Raw genomic sequence first — 22,397 nt, 5'->3', positions numbered from 1 at the left:
AGGGTCAAAAATTAACAAAGACTTCTGTTTTCCTGTCCCAAACATATTTTGAGTTAAGTGTGAAGTGTGAGAAGCTGAAATCTGCTGATTGGTCAGTTTGAGTGTCTCACGTTTAGTTTTTAGTCACATGGTCAAGGGTTGCTCACTCTCTATCCTTTGTTGGCGCTCTCTTCTCGGGGCTCTGTCCTCTCTCCATTTTTTCCCCTCTCTCCATCTTCCCCTCTTTCTTTCTCTCTCAGGTAATATTTTACATACATGTTGGGTACACTTATCTAAATGTTGTACAATCCTTTATCTATTTTGTAATCAACAAGTGTAACCATAACAAAATATTGTTATTAAACCATTTCAATTATTAATTATGTGCTAACTAGTCTTGATTCAATATTAACTTTAAAGTGCTACATATTGCAATTCAATAGTTACTCAATAGCAGGGCTCTCCCACATATATATCTGTTCTAACTGCTCTTGTTTCTGTCATTAGAATAAGTGGCAGTGGGTGGTTACAGACAATAAATTTACAGTTTTATAATATTGTGTTGGTAAAGTCTCTTTAGTCTTTTTTTTTCTGGTGAATTTAAATACAATTTATTTCCTAATGCAGATTTCTCAGAACACACTTTAACTTCAGATGAGAATCACATCACGACTGAAACTAAAGTTGCTGCTGTTTGAGCTTCAGTGTTTCATATAAAACACATTTAGAAAAAACAAACACTGAATCTGAAGAAAGAACTGAAATCATTAAAAAAAAAATCAAAACTCACCTACCAGACGCCACAGACACAAACAGAACAAAAATCTCAAACATCTTCAACGGTTTCAGTCCACAAATATGAAAAGACAAACTCTTCATAACTGGTTCAGTAATACAATGAGAAATGATCTGAAGTGAAGCTGCTCTGTGGTAACGTGAAGTGAAACTACCATCAGCAAAAATAACCACACATCTTTAAGTGTTTATGGGTGTGACTATCAACTGTAGATCTTTCTTTGCAGAGTAATTTATTCTGAACATTGAGTTGTATGCCTGAACTTCCTTTTCTGTTCAGTGTTAATGTTTTCAACAAAAGTAAACTGACCCACAGCATGATCAGTGACTAGAGAAGATAAAAGTGTCTTAAATCAATGTTTGATCTGCTCATGAGGTCCTTTTGTGCAATGTATGTGCCTCCTAACAGAACATAAAGAGTCGCTCTAATCCGGAGAAGACATCGATCTGAAGGGGAGAATGGACATTTTAGAACAGACCTGAGTCCCCAGAGTGAAGGTGTGTCTCAGTGTTTTAAATTCAAGTCTGGTTTATTGTCAATTTCCACATGTACAGTACATACATACAGAGAATCAAAATTACGTTACTCTCAGACCCCGGTGCATACAGATAACATTAACATTAAAGCCTAAAAAATAACTAGATCAAATATAAAATGTAGATACAACTATACAATAAGGGAATGATAAAAAAAGACATATAATAAAATAAAATAAAAATAAAGTTAAATAAAGCAGCGCAAGGTAATGACAGATATAGTGCAAATCAATGAAGTGAACAACAGTGCAGTTAAAAGATTTTTTAATGCAAAAAAATCACTTATTAAAAATATCTTATTAAGTCTGATTAAAGTGACAAGTGACCAAGAGCAGTTATTTAACTGACTGATGAGGTAGTTCCATGCCGAATGAGGTAGTGAGCGGTGAGTGAGCAGACCAATGCTGCACAAGTGACTCGTGCATGTCATCATATAATTAGTGGGGGGGGGGGGGGGGGGGGTGGGGGGGTTCATAGTTCAGTGGTGCTGGGGAAGAAGAGGGGAGGGGGGGCAGGTTCGGGAGGGAGTTCAGCTTCCTGACAGCCTGGTGGATGAAGCTGTCCTTCAGTCTGCTGGTCCTGGCCTGGAGACTCCGCAGTCTCCTCCCTGATGGCAGCAGGCTGAAGAAGCTGTGTGACCGGTGGGTGGGATCACCTGTGATGCAGAGGGCTTTGTGGGTGAGACGTGTTCCATAAATGTCCTGGAGGGAGGGGAGAGAGACACCAATGATCTTCTCAGCTGCTCTCACTATGCGTTGCAGAGTCTTTCTGCAGGACGCGTTGCAGGTGCCATACCACACAGTGATGCAGCTCGTCAGGATGCTCTCGATGGTGCCTCTGTAGAAGGTGTACATGATGGGGGGTGGGGCTCTGGCTCTTCTCAGTTTGCAGAGGAAGTAGAGATGCTGTTGTGATTTCTTGGCCAGTGCTGCGGTGTTTTCAGTCCAGGAGAGGTCCTCTGTGATGTGCACACCCAGGAACTTGGTGCTGCTCACTCTCTCCACAGTCGCACCATTGATGGTCAGAGGAACGTGCTGAGTGTGTGCTCTCCTGAAGTCTACAACAATCTCCTTTGTCTTCTCCTGCTGGATGTGTGGGACATGTGTTTTGTGGTTTGTGCTGTGTCTCGTCTATCCCAGAAATTATCAGTGAAGTCTCTCAGAAAGGTTCTGTGCAAACATGAACATCATTTTATCATACCTCTATATTGTCCTCTGTCAGGATGCCCTCTGGAAGAGTTTTCATGGAACCTGGACACGTTTGAGGCTGTGAACGTTCCCTGTGAAATCTGCTTCCCTTTCTCTTTGTTTACATTAGTGAGCAGAGTCTGACTAACCCCTAAAGTCTCCCCCAGTGATGAATAAATACTCATGACACTTATAACACGTCTCTTTTGTTTGTCTCTTTTTACTTCTAATCAATTATAGTCCCTCCCAGTTTATCTGTGCCATTCATCACCCTTGATCCCAGTTCTCTCAGGAATTTGCCATAAGGTCTTTTTTTTCTGATAGAGGTAAATTTGGATGTCTGTGGTGGTTGCTGTTTCCTGTTTGAGGTCAGTACAATGGACAATGGCAGGTGTTTGTCCGGTGGTAACATGAACAGATGTGGACCCCTCCCTAGAGCTTGAGCTTTGGCTTCAGGTCGTGGTGTTTCTTTAGATGCTGTTGTTTTCTCTGTATTCACGCCTTAATGTAAAAAACAGCACTGTTTGTGCAGGACATGTGGACAGTTTCCAGCATCAGTCATAATTCTCTGTAAGGTGCTGGTTGGAACTTCACAACATTTATGAAGCTAGCACGTTTGTTACATAACTCCTGACCCAACGGAAATGTTCCCAGATGGTCCACACATTGAGAAGAACTGAGCGCCGAGTTATGCATGTTATTCTTTCATCTGGTCGCACAGACCACCAATGGAAAATAATTCCTCCCACAACTGCTTCACCTTATCCAGGGTCAGAGGTTAATGGGTGCTTGGGGCAAAAATACCACCAAAAATTCTAAATTCAAGATAAGGGCCTCTTTTCCTTTAAGAGGCAATATTTGGCCCCTGGAATTGTTTTATAGGTTGTTTTTATATAATTACCTGTTTAAATGTATGAATCTGTGTTATCTTTATCTTCATGTTTCCTTTCAGCATATAACTTAATTGGAATCACTTTCAGAATTTTTTTTTTTTTTCAGCTGACGAACGATAAAAACTTTGAGAGCCAATCAGAATCCACCTGGGGCAAAAGAGATTGAGCATTTAAATCTCCAGCATCTGCTTGTAATGAACAGGACTTTATCGTCCATTAGTATGGATGCTAATAAAATTATCTTTATAGTTAACATTTTTGGGGTTTATTATAGAATATGATAAAGGTTTATTATAGAATAGAATAGAATAGAATAGAATAGAATAGAATAGAATAGAATAGAACACCTTGATATGGGACAAGCATTATAATGGTGAGATTCAAATTAACACCCTCCAGTCTCTTGCTACAAAAATTTGATTTTGATGAGAAATATTTGAGTTGATAAGTTCATTATGAGATCTATGGACTTTGACTGCAGACTTTAAAATCTGAGCACCTCCTGGTGGACGACCAGTCGAGAGAAACATATTTATTGAATATAATATGCATTCAGTCTAGCCACACTCTCATTGGGAAACTAACTTATTGAGCCTTTTAAACAATATGGTACGATTTAAAAAAAAAGAAAATTAATGAGCTTGATAAAAGTGTTAACATTTATAAACTATGTTTAAGTAATGTGGATCTTCATATGTGATGCACTACAAAACTATTAAACACACAGTTAGTATTCCTCCAGGAGGTAATCATAATAAATGTAATAAAATACGTAGAGACTCTTGAACCTTAGACTGAGTTAACTTTATAAAAACAGTAAATGCAGGCAGATACAGGTGACTAACAGACAGCAGTAGAAAAGACAAAATATGAACACTACTGGATTTCTGAAAAATCTGACACTAAAAATGAAAGGAGAGAGTGCTTTTTGACAATATACAGTAATATTGACAACAGTACACTACCTTTAAATGTGATTTGAGATGATTTTGAAAGTGTCCAATCAAATATGAAAGATTAGAAAAAAAGCAAAGCATGTCATTCTAATTAATCTAACATAAGCAATGCAATATTCTGTAATGATCAGTATTTATCATGACAAACAGTAACATTAACTTTTTCAAGCGTCAATGAGAGAATACAATGCTGTTTGTTCTCAAATCATCTTCTAGAGCGGAAATCAGCCACCTAAAATAAACATAATATAAAAGTATGTGAATATACAAAACCATTACAAATAAATTAAGATGAATAAATAATAAACTAAATAGTTTTGTGAGAAATTCTAACATGAATCATGTACCTGATGTGTGAAGATGTGCTTGATCTTGTTCAGCTCTTCTGGATCTGATGTCATAAACCAGAATAATGACAGTAGCCACGCCCACCAGAGCAGAGAGGACAAATCGGATCACAGCTTCAGTAAAACCACAACAGTGAACAGAGTCTGAGGAATAAAAACATCTAACTGAGATCAGCTCCATAAATAAATATTAAAGGATCCGTTCACCCAAATAGCAAAAGTATGTCTTTAATAACCCTCATGTCGTTTCAAAACAGTGAGACCTCCATTTATCTTGGGAACACAGTTTAAGATATTTTAGATTTAGTCCGAGAGCTCTCAGTCCCTCCATTGAAGTTTACGGGTTTGGAACGACATGAGGGTGATTATTGACATAATCCACTGAATCACATCGTCGTCCTTCATTTCAGTGAGATCAGAGTTTAGAGTGACTGAATCTCCCTCAGTCACATGTGGCAATTCATCTTCTTTATAAAACCCACCTGAAGAACAGAGATTTACAAATGTTTATAGATGCATTATATGGAATAATCAGAATGTGCTGCGTAAAAATAAAACAAAAACAAAAAAAACCTCTTTATTAAAAATTCGTTTGACAGAGCTGTAATTTTTGTTTTAGATTTGTTAACCTCCTGAGCCCCGAGAGATTGCCTGTCGTGCATTTTATAATTGTTCTTGCTATTTGAGATATGTAGGACCTAATAAGTATAATACCTAAAATGTGTTTTTGTGCAGGAAGTAGTTTTCGCAGAAAAAGATGTCCTCATGTGAGGACAGTGGGTCTATCATAATGTGAAATGCTGCAAAGCAATTTCGTTCACTTTGCAAGCACAGATGCACATTGCATGTCATGCATCGGACACGGGATTTCCCAGTGCAGCCTTGTGCTCTGCATTCATGCATTTCATTCATAAGTTATGTTATGACATCTGGACTCAATTTCTTAAAAAAAAAAAAAAAATGAAAAGACATGAATGATAATGTATGGGGAAATCAATTGATTTTTTAAAATCACCAATACATTTTAAATGTTCAAGATTTTTTTTTTTTTTTTTTTTTTACCAAACTTTGTATAAAGATGATTCTCAACTATGGTATAACAGAATGATTCAATATACCATTTTTCTTTCTGCAAAATGTGTGTAAAATTTGCATTAATGGGTTTTCTCATTATATACAATGTATCTATAAACTAAATCTAATTAGCGTATTAATGTGTTTTTGGTGCAACATGTAATGAAAAAAGAAGTGTAATAATAGGAGTAATAATTGACAAGATTTTCATAATAATATATAATATTTCATAGAATATTTAAATATAATTTCTTTCTATATTCATTTGTTATGTCTGTCACGCTGTCTAGTCTCTGTTTCCCTGGGTGTCCACTAGTGGGCTCACTTCCCCTTAAGCACTTCACAGTAGGCACTAGAATTCCTCTAGTCTGGTCCTGTCTTCACAGTAATTGCACTCCTGTTAATTGCACCATGTGCAGTCACTTTATTGTCATTAGCCTCCCTATGCAATTGCTGATTCTGGATATCCCTGAAATACTTGACGCTGTGCTCTAATTTCTGCCTATCTAATCATTCTCTTTATTAAAACACTGCATATGGATCCGAACGTCTCTGACTCCTTGTTACAGAAATTGGAGTTGGGAATGGAAATACAAGATGCCAGAGTCCTGAGTGGAGTGCCCTCTATATGAGTTCATGGGCACTCCAGCTGACGATTGTGACACACATTCTGTCATTCTAATTTGGAAACTATATAACACTTATTTATTTGTTTTAATGTGATTATGCAAAGGATGTTTGGCATGAAATGTCTTGCTTGTTTTCTCAGCTTACAACAAACTTTTTAGTTTTGAGATAATGTACTATTTTTACATTTTGAAATCAGGTTTGAAGGCTGGATGAGATCTCAAAACTATTAACTCTTTGTGACCTATTTCATCTTTTTTTTTTTCATTTTTCATTCATTATCAAGTTGTTTTATTTTGTTTAATTTTATTATTTATTTATTTATTTAAAAATAAATAACTTTTTATGTATTTGTTTTTCTGTTTATATTTAATTTCTATTATTCTTTTTGTATTTACCCACTGGGCAAAGTTACGTCTTTACCAGTGGACGTCTTTTCAACGTCAGCAAAGACATAAAAAAGACGTCCACTGGATGTAACTTTGCCCAGTGGGTAATGTTTTGTATTCTGTTTGTGCATCTATTTTATTGCTTTGATTGTATCCTCTATGAATGTCATATCTTATATATATATATATAAGATATAACAAAAAAACTCTTACTGGACAGACTGTGCCCAAACATTCCTTACACGCACTGTTTTAATCCCAAACTAAATCTGGTAGTTTTTCATGTGCTGTTTACTGAAGTGTAATTCAAGACTTTTTCAGAGTTTGTGATCTACTGTACTGTACTGTATCTACTGTAAGTTCAACAGAAACCAGACAATTGTGGTGCATTACAAGGGCAAGAAGCTAAAACATCTCTTGGATGAGCAGCCACCTAAACACAGTTTGTGTTATTTTGAAGTCCATGGGAGATATGCATTTGTTGTTGGCAGACACAGATATTTGTGTTGAGGTTACAGGACTGGTGCAACCCAGCAAACAAAAAACTTCAAAAACACAGATTTACTCTTAGCCTTTAAATTTGTAAATGTTGAATCAGTTTGCACAGATTCCATTAAAATAAAACATTTTATTAGAGGCAGGCAAGGCTCGTCTGTAAGGGCAAAATATTCATCCAAAACATAGAACTGCATAAACTGAATAAATAATCAACTGTAAATGTGTTTTAATATGAATATTTTTCAGATTATCTTGAACATTTTAAGTCATAAAGTGTGCAAGATGTATTCAAATTCATCGCAAGCTTTGGCAGGCATGTAAAATGATACTAAGTGGGACAGTCGCGCCAGTGTCCTCCTGAACTCAACAGTCCCCCACACATTTTACAATGTAAATCAGTGGCAAGAAGTGGAACTGCAGTACAGTTTTGAGAACCTTTTTCACGTTACCTTGGCTGCTTCCAAATGATGGTTTAATGATCAACAACAAAATATAACAAGCTTTAGTGATAACTAAGCGAATATTTAATTACTATAATACTAATTTCATAATAAATATTACATTAAAAGTGCATAAAGAAACATACATTAAATAAAAACAAAAGCACCAAACGCAACTTTCGGATGCCGCCTTTATTTTTTGGCACAACCATCATGGAACAGAACGCACAGGGTTGTGGGATATCAAAGGCAGCAAAGGATATATCTATGCATAATTTGGATAAAATAATCCAGACGCCAGAAACAAACGAGTGAACATCACATTAGCAAGATAGTTAAAAAGTAACATGACACTGTGCAACAGTTTCTCACTCACTTTATCCAAGCTGCTAAACAGTGTGACTTCAGAGTGTTCACTGTGTTTAGTAAGCTTGATCTGAAATGGGTTTCCATCAACTGAAGCTCACAGCACAGTCCAGAGGAATCACAACATCTGCTGTACATAATGGCACATATCAATACGAGAGAGTGTCGGCACTCAGCACTCGCAGGTATTGAGGGAGGGGAGAATATCTCTGATAATATTATTGCCATGGCTATGCTACGGTGCGGGAACATGGAGCAAGGAACAAGGAGACCAGCAGTACAAACCACGGAATTTATCTTTACACATGGAAATTACACGTAGCCCAGGGTGTAGACATAAACAATACCGGACAACACATGACAGGAGGAGGTGATGACGAGACACACCTGGGAGCATGGAAACCGCATAGGAAACACCTGGGACAAATTAACTAAATACACGGGAGACAGAAACTGGGTCACAGAGCACAATACACGGGAAAGAGTCTGACATAACGCCCCCCTCTGGAAGGTATGTCCTCACGGCATATAACATCAAATGCAGAAGGGGGGGAGGTGGTCACACTGGAGGTCCTTCAGGACAGGCATAGGACAGGACTGGGCCTCCAGAGTGGTACCCATTCGGGGCGCCATTGTGGGTAAGGAGACTCGGGAGGCCATGGCGGTTCAGGAGACTCGGGAGGCCATGGCGGATCAGGAGACTCGGGATGCCATGGCGGATCAGGAGACTCGGGATGCCATGGCGGATCAGGAGACTCGGGATGCCATGGTGGATCAGGAGACTCGGGAGGGCATAGCAGAGCTGGAGAATTGGGAGGCCATGGCGGAGTAGGTAGTTTAGGAGGCCAGGGCAAAGCAGCATCCAAGCCCCGCTGCCCCCACCTCGGCCTCTATGGCTGGATACCTAACCCCCTTACGGGTCTGAACTTGGGGCCTGGAGTCCTCCCTGGACTCAGCGGGGATCAGGAGCCCTCCCTGGGCTTAACTTGGGATCGGGAGCCCTCCATGAGCTATACTCAGGAACAGGAGCCCTTCCTGGCCTGGACTGGGGATCGGGAGCCCTCCATGGGCTATGCTGGGGAACGGGAGCCCTTCCTGGGCTGAGCTGAGGTTCGGGGATGCGCTTACGTGGTGCTGTTACTGGAGGGTGTATATTAACGGCCGGTGAACTGGATTGAGCCACGGATGGCAGTGGGCCTAGGTGAGCCACGGATGGCAGCATGCTTGAATGAGCCGCAGAAGGCTGACATGACTCTGGACCAGCCGGCGGAGGGGTTCCGAATCCACAAACAGAAAAAACTTCAGGGAACTTTTCTGACAGTTTATCCATGGATGCAGACAAGTCAGGTTTATCACAAACCTCCAACAAAGGCATAACTCTCCCACCAGCTATGTCATTGCCAAGAATGAAGTTCATGATTCACACAAGTAAATCGTCTTGCATCCCAACCTTCACAACACCAGTGAACAAGTCTGATTTCAAATAAATCTGATGCAGATAAACTTTTACCATACCCATTTCAATACTTCGGACCAACACATGACTACCACAGAAAGTTTGCTCAGGAAAAGGCAACACATCCATCATTATGATTATTACCTTTTAAGCTGACTGGTCTTTTGAAGTAGACAAAACAGGCAAAACTTTCTCAGTAACTTTTGTTAATTGAGGTAAACCACGATGTGCTCAAGGATACAACTCTTAAATTCCTGCAAAAGGATTAATTTGCGCAATGCCTAGAAATCTAAAACTTTATTCAATTTGCACCACTTGTTGAAAAATATACATTTTCTCTTCACTTTGAAGTCTTGCAAAACGTAGTTTCAGGCTTACATCAACCCTCTGCCGCAGCAGCTCCACTCGAGCATCGCGAGATGAACTCTCACCCAATGCCAACACACCTTGTTCCCCTAAATACTGCATAACTACATTCTTAATATCTTCTAAGAACTGAAATTTGGAAATGCTCAGCAACCCTCAACAAATCACCATTTCTGCATGTATCTAATTGTTCTAATTGATGCACAAACAAAACTTTCCAAGTCAAAGTCAGTTATACCAATTATTTTTTACACATTTACTAAATAGCCTCGAACTTAGCATTCATCATCATCATCATCACCTTTATTTATATAGTGGTTTAAACAAAATACATTGCGTCAAAGCACTGAACAACATTCATTTGGAAAACAGTGTCTCAATAATGAAAAATGATAGTTAAAGGCAGTTCATCATTGAATTCAGTGATGTCATCTCTGTTCAGTTTAAATAGTGTCTGTGCATTTATTTGCAATCCAGTCAATGATATCGCTGTAGATGAAGTGACCCCAACTAAGCAAGCCAGAGGCGACAGCGGCAAGGAACCGAAACTCCATCGGTGACAGAATGGAGAAAAAAACCTTGGGAGAAACCAGCCTCAGTTGGGGGGCCAGTTCTCCTCTCACCAGACGAAACCAGTAGTTCAATTCCAGGCTGCAGCAAAGTCAGATTGTGCAGAAGAATCATCTGTTTCCTGTGGTCTTGTCCTGGAGGTCCTCTGAGACAAGGTATTTACAGGGGATCTGTATCTGTTCAAACTAAACACTGTTAAAAATAGCTGTAAGAAAACTGCCAAATTTCGACAGTAACATACAGTTTTTCATTAAAACAGTGCATTCTGGCTAATATTCATCATTTTCGAGAAGGTAGCCTGCTGCTATATATCGTAAATTAACAACGTTCAAAGTCGACACTCAGCCGCTGTGTTTCAAATCACACCCTACACCCTCATTCACTATTCCTTACATGAGTTTACTAATATAGTCCACCTGACAGAGAGAATGAAAACTAGTGAGTGAATTCAGACACTGATCAACAGCTGCTGTTAATGAGTAAAATCACTGAAGAAAAAAACAAAAAAAACAAGACAAACACATGAAATACAACTGACTTCAGCCACAGCCTTAGATGAAATCAACTGAAGATTTAAACAATCAACAAACAGCTTTACCAACTTCACTCATTACTAACCAGACTGACTTTATTTCTATCAGATCAGAGATCAGAGCTCAAAAGATCTTATTGAGAATTACAGAGATTTAGATGATAATGTTACTGTTTCATCACCATTATGGAGATCAGTGTTTGTTTTAGTTGGTCTCCTGACCCTTGACTTTTGTACTTTAAATTCTGTTTCATTGCTGTATTTGTATCTTTATGGTACATCTGTTACAGCAATATAATGATTATGGCTGTTTCTGTCAGGCTTTATCTACTAGACTGACTTAAAGTGTTGCTGTAGTAATCAAATATCAATTTGGTGTTGAAATATGCAAGTGAATGACACAATTTTTGGTTTCTTCAATTTTATAAGATTGAACAGTAATGTGATAACCAGAACATGTGTATTTAACGGCAGTTTTAGTTAAAAAATATTTCGGGCAGCAGTCCCCACAACACTCAAAGAGAGAGATCAACAATCAGCATATGAATCTCAACAATGGTGACAATCAAAAGGTTCATGATGCAATGCATGCTGGGTGCTGGACAGGATAAAACTCATCCATGATTCCCAGCATGCATTGCGGCAAGAATAGATTATGCCCCTGAATTGTTCACTTATTTTCTTGAATTCTTATGTGCTTATAATTTTGCTTTTGTCTTAAGTTTTAGTAGCATGTGTTGTGATGTTCAGAACTGATCTTTTTATTTATTTTGTGGATTGTCACCATTGCTGTGATTCATACGCTGATTCTTGAATTTTGAATGAGTTAAATTTTCTTAACAGTCTTTCATAACTTAAGGCTCAGTAGTGTTCATTATTTTGATGTAGTATCAATAAGAAAAGGGACACAGGATTGAATCAGAAATAATAGAGTGTTTGTTTTTGTCAATATATACACAACAATACCAGATTTATTTCTTCTGTTGACTTTTTTTTTTATTTGCTATAACAAGTTCCAAAGATTCATTGTTACAGCATGTAAAAAAAAACCTTAGTTGTTGAAAAGTCACGTTCAAGAGCCCAACTAAAGTAAACACTGATCTCCATCATGGTAGTAAAAAAAACACCTAAACCTATTTAACTCTCCATAAGTTCTTCTGTAGACATCTGTCAGAAATAAAGTCAGTCTGGTTAGTAATGTGAATCTGGTGAAGCTGTTTTAGGAGTTGTTTAATCAGATCTTCAGAGATTTGATGAATTCAAGGCTGTGGCTGAAGTCATTTGTAGATCTTGTGTTTCTCTTTCCTTCAGTGATTCTGCAGGTGTTCATCACGAATGCTCAATCATCAATTAATCACTGAATTATCTCATTAACTTCACTGATTCAGTGTTACTCTAACACTCTGTAGTGTGTACACATTATAAGTGTTCATTTAAAACTGAGGATTTTGTTGTGGGGTTTAAAGGGTTAAAGATTTAAGATGAAGAAAAAACAGCATGAAACATAATTTAAAAGTAATAAACTGTAATTAATTTACAGGAAACAAACTGTAGAAAAAAAAATTATTTACTGGCACCCCTGCTAAATATACAAAAACAGTAATATACAGTAAAATGTAAATGTCAGATTTACCAAATGAAAAAAAAGTTAATTTAACTAAAATATTTGTGAACATCCATACAAAAAAAATGTATGCAAAGTCATACACTGATAATGAGAGTGAATACTGAACTCGACTGTATTAATGTGTGTTTGCACAAGAAAGATCTGTTAGTTTAATGTAGTTTTGTTGTTCACCATTGTGCTGGAGAGTAGAGCCTGTTCTTCAGTCAATGATGAGCCACAAATTCTGATCTTTTGTTGCTTTATATAAAGACAGTAAATTTGGATTCTCCTGATACAGTGGTGATCTCTTTGTTAAGTATTTCAGCACATACGTGTGAGCTGCAGTAATTTGAGTGTAAGTTAAAGTGTTTGCAGTGAATCACTTTTTACAGTGTATTAAGAAATATTCCTTCTCAGTGGACTCAAATGAAATAAGTTCACAGTACTAACATCATAGGAATGCTAGTTTTTAAACTCGAACTGTTTGAAGCAGTGGGAGTGGAGTTAATTTCTATGGTAGAATTTATGGTAAAATACTGTAAAAAAAAATTAAGAGTGGTAAATTAATGGTTGAAAGCTGTAAATTAACAGTACTTTACTGGCACCCCTGCTGCCAGTAAATTACTGTTATTTAACGGCACAATTTTTTACAGTGTAATCTGTTCAGGGTTGTAGTTACTGGGTGTGGAATAGATAAAAGATTAAACTGTAGTGTTCCTGTAGCTCAAGTGATAGAGCATTGCATTAGCAAATGCAAGGTTGGGGGTTTGAATCCCAGGGGACACATGTTATTTCATGTCAGACATGTTATTTCAATTTCATTACAATTTACACAGCAAAATCCCCAGTGTTAATTTAACACTCTTGAGTGTGGACTCATATAAACACTAAAGCAGTGTTAAAAGTAACACAGAAGCAGAGTTGAAGTTAATGAGATAATTAAGAAGTTAATTGAGTTATGATTGAGCATTATTGAAGACACCTGATGTTAACAAGCAGAATCACCACCGAGAAAATCACAATTTGTGTATCACCATTATAGTGGTCAATGTTTGCTTTAGTTGGGATCTTGACCCTTCAGTTATTAACTTTAGATTTTATGTGGCTGTGGTGACTGAATTATATCATACAGACAGACCACAGCAAAGGCAATCATGTGTGCCACTGATTGTGATTTGAGCTATTTGTTATAGAGTGACCTGAATGCCTGAGTTTAAGTTTCTTTACTGCATACATAAATTAAGTGAAAAAGAAAAGTAAGCAACCCAGCATTTCTGACATAGTATGACATGTTTTCCAGACATCAGGAATCAGCGTGAGCATCACAACAACGGTGACCATCAAAAAAGCATGTTGTAGCCAATAAAAACTCATCCATGGCTCCCATCATGCATTGCGGCATGAATGAATTATGAGCTGAACTGTCTTTTTAACTTTTTATTCTAACTATATTTTATTTTTGCTGTTTTTATGTTCATTTTTTGTATCTAGTTTTGTGATGTTCAGAGTTGGTCTTTTTATCTGGATATGTTGTTTGTCACCGTTGTTGAGATTCATACGTTGATTATTGTTATCTGTGTGTGCCTAAAATTAAAATTCTTTAATAAAAAAAAAATTAGAATCACTTGCAAGAGATACCTACAAAATGTATAGAAAATACAGATTTTTCATTGTGGAATCAAAGCTGTGACAATCAATAATGGAAGTTTTACTTTGAGAAAAGACTGTAAATGAGTTCAGTGATTCATGTCAAACAACGATTACATTAAAACATAATCATCAACACGCGATGATTTTTGCTCTTGTTTTGACAAACAAACTTTAAAAGTAAAAAGTTACAAGCCAAGATCCCAGCTAAAGCAAACATTGAACACTATAATGGTGACACACAAATTGTGATTTTTCTCGTTTGTGATTCTGCTTGTTAACATCAGGTGTCTTCAATAATGGTCAATCATAACTCAATTAACTTCTTAATTATCTCATTAACTTCAACTCTGCTTCAGTGTTACTTTTAACACTGCTTTAGTATTTATATGAGTCCACACTCAGAGTGTTATATTAACACTGGGGATTTTGCTGTGTACTGGACGAGTTGTGTAGAAATGTAAAAATAATTATAAAATGAAAAAGAATATGAAATTAAGTACAAAAAGAAAACAAAAAACTGAAATAAAGTTGACAGTAACTTACGGTTCATGCTAACTTTAATGTTACAATCTCAAATAGATCGTTATTGTTGAGTGTATTAATTTTTTTGCTGTAAAACAATGACCTGGACCAGTATTGCCACCTTGTGGACAAACTAATTAGTGCAAAAACAGTAAAAACTCTTCCCCTGGTCGAGATGAAGATGATTGGTCGGCCACCGATTGAATAGTAGGGTTGTCACAGGTGAGAAAATGTTCCCACTGGTTAATCGGTGTATGACAAATTTGTTTGATTTTAAATAGTGCTGTGCGCATTTTACATTCACTTTTTAAATATGGCTTTTGTTGTAGGCTATGTAGTAGCAATTTTACATGGCCACTCAATATAATGTTATCCTAGAGAAATGTGTGTTATTCAAGTATCTGTGTGGATTGTGGAAGCTGAACAGCAGCGCTCACTGCAGGACAGACGGAGGTTACGGTGCAGTCACTTGCTCCTAAAATACTCCGTCATTTTCGGTCATACAGATATGTGTTATACATCTTTTGAATTTGCGAAGACACTTCATTTATTTGTGTCCACTCACAATAACAACAAAACGTTGTGCTTCTTTAAAATAATGAATACAAACAGGATGTGCTTTCAGACGTCTCAGTCTCTGTGAACTTGAGCGCGAAACTCCAAAACTCTGTGTATATTTGCCTTACAGACATGAAAAATAGCTATGTCTATAGAAAGTGAAATGTCTGCTTTTGCATAATACAATTCAAATAGAAAAAAAATATTCTCACATGATGTAATAACTATGAAACATGTATACAGATGCATCACTACTGAGGAGATGACGAGTCTCTTAAGCCGAGTCTCATCTCTTAAGCTAAAAACAAATTAAGCTGTGTCCAAATTCCCGGTTGAAGGAGGAGGGGTCCTCCGACGACCGCAAAACCCGGAAGTCAGTATTTGTGAATTTGGACAGCCTACCCTTTTTTCAGTTCCCTCCCTTACCCGTTGCTCATATCCTTTAAGAAGCGGGAAAATGGACAAACAAAGAGTTATTCTCCTCATTTAAATTATTTTGGAAGAAATAAAGCAATTAAATAAATCAAATACTTTCTTTGCTCTTTGTCGGAGAGTTTTTTTTATATCAGACTACAAAACAGTCATATCCAGGTAAGCCATTATAGCCTATTTTTATTTATGTTTTATGTTAACTAGACAACCACTGAAAAAAAATATTTTTTTGAAAAGCCAGTTATTAAAAAACTTACTCCTCTCCCACTCCGCTACCGCTCGCTTCGTCTGCCATTGAATTTTAATTAGATTTGGAGCTGAAATCTGCACCCCTGGGTAAGGAAATGTATTAGCTAAGATAAAGGACTAAGCTGCCCCTGTATCTCACAGGATTGATACTGGTCAGCCAAGTGAGTCAACTAAAAGAGACCCAGAGCTAGTTAACAGGAAGCGTTGGTAGCCAGCATCCTAGAGCTGTGGAAATGAGTGGTCAGAGACAGAACCAGCATGAGAAATAGCTGCACTGTAGCATTTTTGCAGGTGGAAATCAGGTGACCTGGATCTAAGCAGTAAAAACAGACACGCTTGCTGTTTAAGTGAGTCAGCACAGACTTATTTTCCTTCGATTTCTCACAGAGATGAACAGATGACATTACCCTCTCTGTCTGCTTATTCATGAAATTCTGGTGTCTAAACTAATGTGTAGAAGAAAATACTGACCTGAGTGTAAGTGAAAACTCATTCGCTAAAACTGCAGCTTCAGAAAGTGAACATATCTTTTCTCATTCAGGTGCACTACATTGTTCTCAGCAATACAGTTTTTAAACTTCAAGCTATAGAAGTTATTTGCAGTTGTTGAAGACTGTTAACCCTTAAAGCAAAACACTATACTTTTCAAACAGGGTTCTCTTTTCTCATGCCAATTCAATAAAGGTTTGTTTGGGTGTTTTTCAAAAATCTTAAATAAAGTTATTATTCCAAATGTAATAAATCAATGAGGCTTTAATGTCTGAATGATAAAGAATTTTATTGATAATTGCAATGAAAAACATATGGGAATCTGATAATAGTATAGTAAAGTGAGATCTAAGAGAAAGAGGCTATAATCAATAAAACTGTTTAAACTGGATTAAAAAATAATAATACGTCTCACCCTGCAAATGGCAAAGAGAGATATGTTTTCATGTGCTTTCATGTGTTCAACCAGTTGAGGAGCATCACTGCCTTATTAAATATGGGTGGTGTTGGCGCAGTGGATAAGACACATGCCTTTGGTGTGAGAGACCCGGGTTCGAATCCACTGTGAGACACCAATGTGTCCCTGAGCAAGACACTTAACCCCTAGTTGCTCCAGAGGTGTGCGACCTCTGACATATATAGCAATTGTAAGTCGCTTTGGATAAAAGCGTCAGCTAAATGAGTAAATGTAAAATGAGTAAATGTAAATATGAGAGATTCAACTGTACATAAAAAGCATGTTATATTAAGTGTGAGCATAGCAATCTTGGTAATTTTCAGTATTTATCAACATTTTGAGCGCTAAAGTGAGAATGTGTTGCTGTTTTTTCTCAAATCATCTTCTAATTGGGAAATGAGCTGCCAATCAATACCAGTAGAATAATATAAAAAGTAATTTAAGATTAATAAATGGTTAAAATGGTAATATTAAAAATTACATCATGATCTAGGTTTCTTATGTGTGAAAATGTGCTTGATCTTGTTCAGCTCCACTAGATCTGATGTCATAAACCAGGAGAACAACAGCAGCCGCAGCAGCCACGCCCACCAGAGCAGTTACGCCCAATCGGATCACAGCTTCAGTAGAACCACACCAGTCTTCAGAGTCTGAGGAATAAAAACATCAAACTGAGTTCAGCTCAGTCAATAGACATTAATATCAGCACCAATATCAATTAATATCAGCTCTGCTGTACCTGAACATGTGTGACAGAGTTGAGTGATGTCCAGATGTGTGGTCCGGTTAATGATGGGATTGTTGATCACACAGCTGTAGCTGTTTTTATCCTGATATTCCACCTCCAGAGGTAGAGAGAGACTGATGCTGAGATCAGGCACACTGATGCTGGACAATAAACTGTTACCTTTGTACCAGGAGAGAGTCACATGACTCACATTCACCATTGAGCACAGAAATGAACATTTGGTCTTTGACAATCCTGATGATGAAGAACAGTCTCTGCTAATGACAGGTACAGGTGGACTAGCTTGAAAACATCAGAGAATAAAGATAAATGAGGATAATATTAAAGACAATAAGGAATAAACAACAATTTCTGCAATTTCACAAATGCTTTAATCATTAACACTGAAACTACAATGTAAATATGAGACTCGTTTAGCAGTTTGAACTCTGTTATAGATGTGTCATATTTGCATATCGCTGCACTATTCTAATTCATGATTGGTTGACTACTAAATAAAAAATATTAAACATAACGATAAAATAATGTTTTAAAAGGTTAATGTTAATTTCAAATAAGCAGTTTTTAAGACTGATCAAAAGTGAAATAATAAATCTACAGTAGGTGGACAACCTAAATGGGGAGTACCGCCGCGCATACCAGTCGCGTGTTAAAATCATTTGTGAGACTACTGCCAGGTGGCGCAAAGGGACGGATTGCGAAATGAATGTAATTGTAAAATGAGATAAAATGAGGAAGTAAAACAACAATAACATTATGATATAACATTGTAACATCTTTAAAAAATATTAAAACATTTACCGCAAGTTAATTTCAAAACATAGGATAGTCTTAGGCTACAGAAAAAATTAAGTTCTTTCCAGCATTAAGGTAATAACATTACAGATTTTTATCATCTTGTCTCAGTTATAAATTTATAACTATATTAAAACTTCTTTTGAAAACATTCTTTGTCATTTGAATATTGATTTTAAAATCGATTTAAACCATAAATCAGATTTTTTTTAAGGCCAAATGCTATCGACCAGCACTAAAAGCAAGAAAAGAAGGCTCCCTTTAAAATCACTTAAGTTGTCAGTTAAAGGGGGGGTGAAATGCTATTTCATGCATACTGAGTTTTTTTTACACTGTTAAAGAGTTGGATTCCCATGCTAAACATTGACAAAGTTTCGAAAAATTAAGTTGTACGTTTGAAGGAGTATTTCTGTTCCAAAAATACTCCTTCCGGTTTGTCACAAGTTTCGGAAAGTTTTTTTCGAGTATGGGTCTGTGTGACGTTAGATGTGACTCTTCTCCCGGAAGAGTGCGCGCTCCAGTATAGCAGAGCACTGAGAGCACAACAGACAGAATCAGAATCAGAATCAGAATGAGCTTTATTGCCAGGTATGTTTACACATACGAGGAATTTGTTTTCGTGACAGAAGCTCCGCAGTACAACAGAATGACAGCAACAGAACATAAAACAAATAATAAAAGAATAAAAAATACAAATAAGTAGATAGTGAATGACATTCACTGATCAGAGCGAGAGACCGAATTGTCACAAAAGAAGTGTGTTTTTGGTTGCCAGGGCAAGACAACCCTGCACAGATTACAAAAAGAGAAAAAGCATTAAGGGACCAGTGGACGAAGTTTATTTTTACAGAGCATCAACGGAGTTGTGCAAGTGTTTTTGTTTGTTCCCTGCATTTCGAAGATGCTTGTTTTACAAACAAGTTCCAGCTTGACGCCGGATTTGCATATCGTTTATTTTTTAAGGATGATGCAATCCCAACGAAAAAGGGTCACGATCGTGTGTTGGAACCGCAGGCGGTGAGTAAAACTGCTTCAAATATCTCTGTGTTGTTAGCTATCGGCGTGTAAGCACATCAAGTAAACCACATGAGATGTTTTCATCAAACTGCACTTTCCACATGTACAGCTTAAAAAAAAAAAAAAAAAAAAAAAAGACGACATAAAGTGGAACTTAGTCATTTTCCAAAACCGCTAAGCAAATATATACAGTTTCAATACATACCACATACAGACGCTGTTGCTGATGCTGCTCTTGTTAAATTTCAGCCTCTGGATCTGATTCTGGATTATAAATATACGTCTGAATCTGACTGTTAGCCATGGTTTGTTTTGGATGATGTTTTTTTTCCTCACGGTAATGTGACAGCTTCCAAACGCTCTCAACGCAAAAGCCTACTTGCGCTCGTGATTCTTTAGCTCCGCCCACACGTCACGCCTCCAGGCGCTTGTGTTTTTCCGGGAAAAATCGGTACAGACTATCTTTCTCTTATAAATATAATAAAACTAAAGACTTTTTGGTGTTATGAAGGATGCAGTACTACTCTATAGCTACTCAAGATTAACAGGAGATTGAGTGAAAACTAGCATTTCACCCCCCCTTTAATGAAGCTCTTTTTTTCATTGTGTGCATTTTGTTGATTATAATGAGAGAACTTGAGTTTAATCGTGAGGACGTTTTATTAATCCATCCATTCTTTAGAGTTTCAAAGATTTAGCTAAATTGTGCAGGTTTAATTTATTAGTTTCTTGTTTTAGGCTAATTAGGCATAAATAATGTGTACGAAATTATACAGTGCTTCACGTTTAAACATGCAACAATTTCTTAATCAGTTTACAGACAAATGTCTTTTTCCCAAGAAGTTATCTGTCAAAATAAAGGACAGTTAACGAATAACAAAAATGCATGTTGTTTCATTAAAGGAATTTTAAAACATAAATTAAAATATAGACATAATATATGAAAATATTGACATTGCATATTAATCCATGTAGCCTACCACCCTAAAATAGCTACCACTTTTAATGCTCCGATGCAAAGTAAACCACAGTTTCTTTTGAATAATATAATGCATAATTGATATAATATAAATAATACTGCACACCTTTTAAATGCATCAAATCTAAAATATGGTTTAATACCATGTAACTTAGAGAAAATATAAGCACAGGCTCAGGCACAGGCATGACATTTATCCTGCTTGAATTCGTTTTAAGAAATGCACATAACTTCATAAGTACCATGTTGATAACTTGTGGTTAAAGCACCACTCAGCAGTCAAAAGCTGCAAATGCACTTTACAGACGCTGCGGCGGCGGTACCCGTGGCGGTAAAAAGGGCCTTTTGGATGTCTACCTACTGTATATGCCTTTGATGTAAAAATCAATTAGTTATTTTAAGAACAAAACATCTGAACGATATAATACTTCTTCAAATCAACTTTAAAGCTGTAACAAATTAAACTCACCATAGACTGTAAGACTGAATTTCCAGTATTTGGCCTTTCCGAAGGTCTGCAGTTCATAAAGTCCAGAGTGTGCATTTCTGATGTCTTTGATGGTCAGGGATCCAGTTTGTTTGTCCAACTTCAGTCTGTCTCTGAATCTCCCATCATTATAAGCAAATATAGTAATGTGGTCAGCCGTTACATTGATATAAGCTATTAAAGAGTTGATGAACACCCACTGAAACAAATCATAATCTAATTCAATAAGATCAAAGTTTAGAGTGACTGAATGTCCCTCCAACACTGACACTGACTTCACTGCACCTGTAGCACCTGAAGAACAAACAGAAACAACATGGGGTGTGGATGCTGTGGGGATTAAAACATAAAATAGGTGTATCTAATCTGAATATTTAACCCACCATAGACTTTAAGAGTGAGATCTCTCTTCATACGCGTGGCACGTAGTTTATAAAATCCAGCATGTTCACTTCTGGTGTCTGTGATGGTCAAAGATCCAGTTTGCTTGTCCAGCTTTAGTCTGTCTCTGAATCTCCCATCAAGAACATCATCATACACAGAGAATCTGTCAGGCAATACATCAGCTATTATGGTGTTTTTATTTCCAAATGTCCACTGAATCAGATCATCAGTCTGTATTTCAGTAAGACCAGCGTTTAGAGTGACTGAACCTCCCTCCATCACTGACACTGACATCCGTGCATTTGCAATGCCTGGAAAACAAACACAAAACAGATTATGATCTTTAAATAACTCTATATTATGATTTAATGATATAGTTTGCTATTTTTAATTTTATTACTTAATTTTTTGCATTTTTGCTTTCATTTATACAGAATGTTATGAAGAGTAGAAATGAAATGAAATGGGAGAAAAACAGAAAGGAAGACAAGCACAACTGCTCAATGTGGCAGACCGAGGATATCGACTCTAATAAAAAATCAAACAGATGAAACACATATTTACCACCTTTGACAGTGAGAATGAAACTCTTGACCACGCTGTTGATCTGAAGTTTATAGAGTCCAGTATGTTTCATTTTGATGTCTGTGATGGTCAGAGATCCAGTTTCATGATCCAGCTTCAGTCTGTTGCTGAATTTCCCATTGTCATCCAATACAGTGTAGACGTTAGACACTTTTAAGATAAAAGCTATTATAACATCTTTAAACAACCACTGAATGGGATCATCATCTTCTCTTATTTCAGTAAGACCAGAGTTCAGAGTGACTGAATCTCCCTCCTTCACTGACACTGACTTCATTTCATCACCAAACACAGCTGAAGAACAAACACAAACAGGGTTTTAGTTAACAAAAGCTTACATTCGAAACAAATAATATCATAAAACAACAGAACCAAAATGGCGTGTGGATGAATACTTGTATCTTTGTGATGATTAAACAATAAAACA

The sequence above is a fragment of the Carassius auratus genome, chromosome 22 (genome assembly GCF_003368295.1).
Source record: "Carassius auratus strain Wakin chromosome 22, ASM336829v1, whole genome shotgun sequence".
Classification (NCBI taxonomy): domain Eukaryota; kingdom Metazoa; phylum Chordata; class Actinopteri; order Cypriniformes; family Cyprinidae; genus Carassius; species Carassius auratus.
This window is presented reverse-complemented; position numbering follows the sequence as displayed.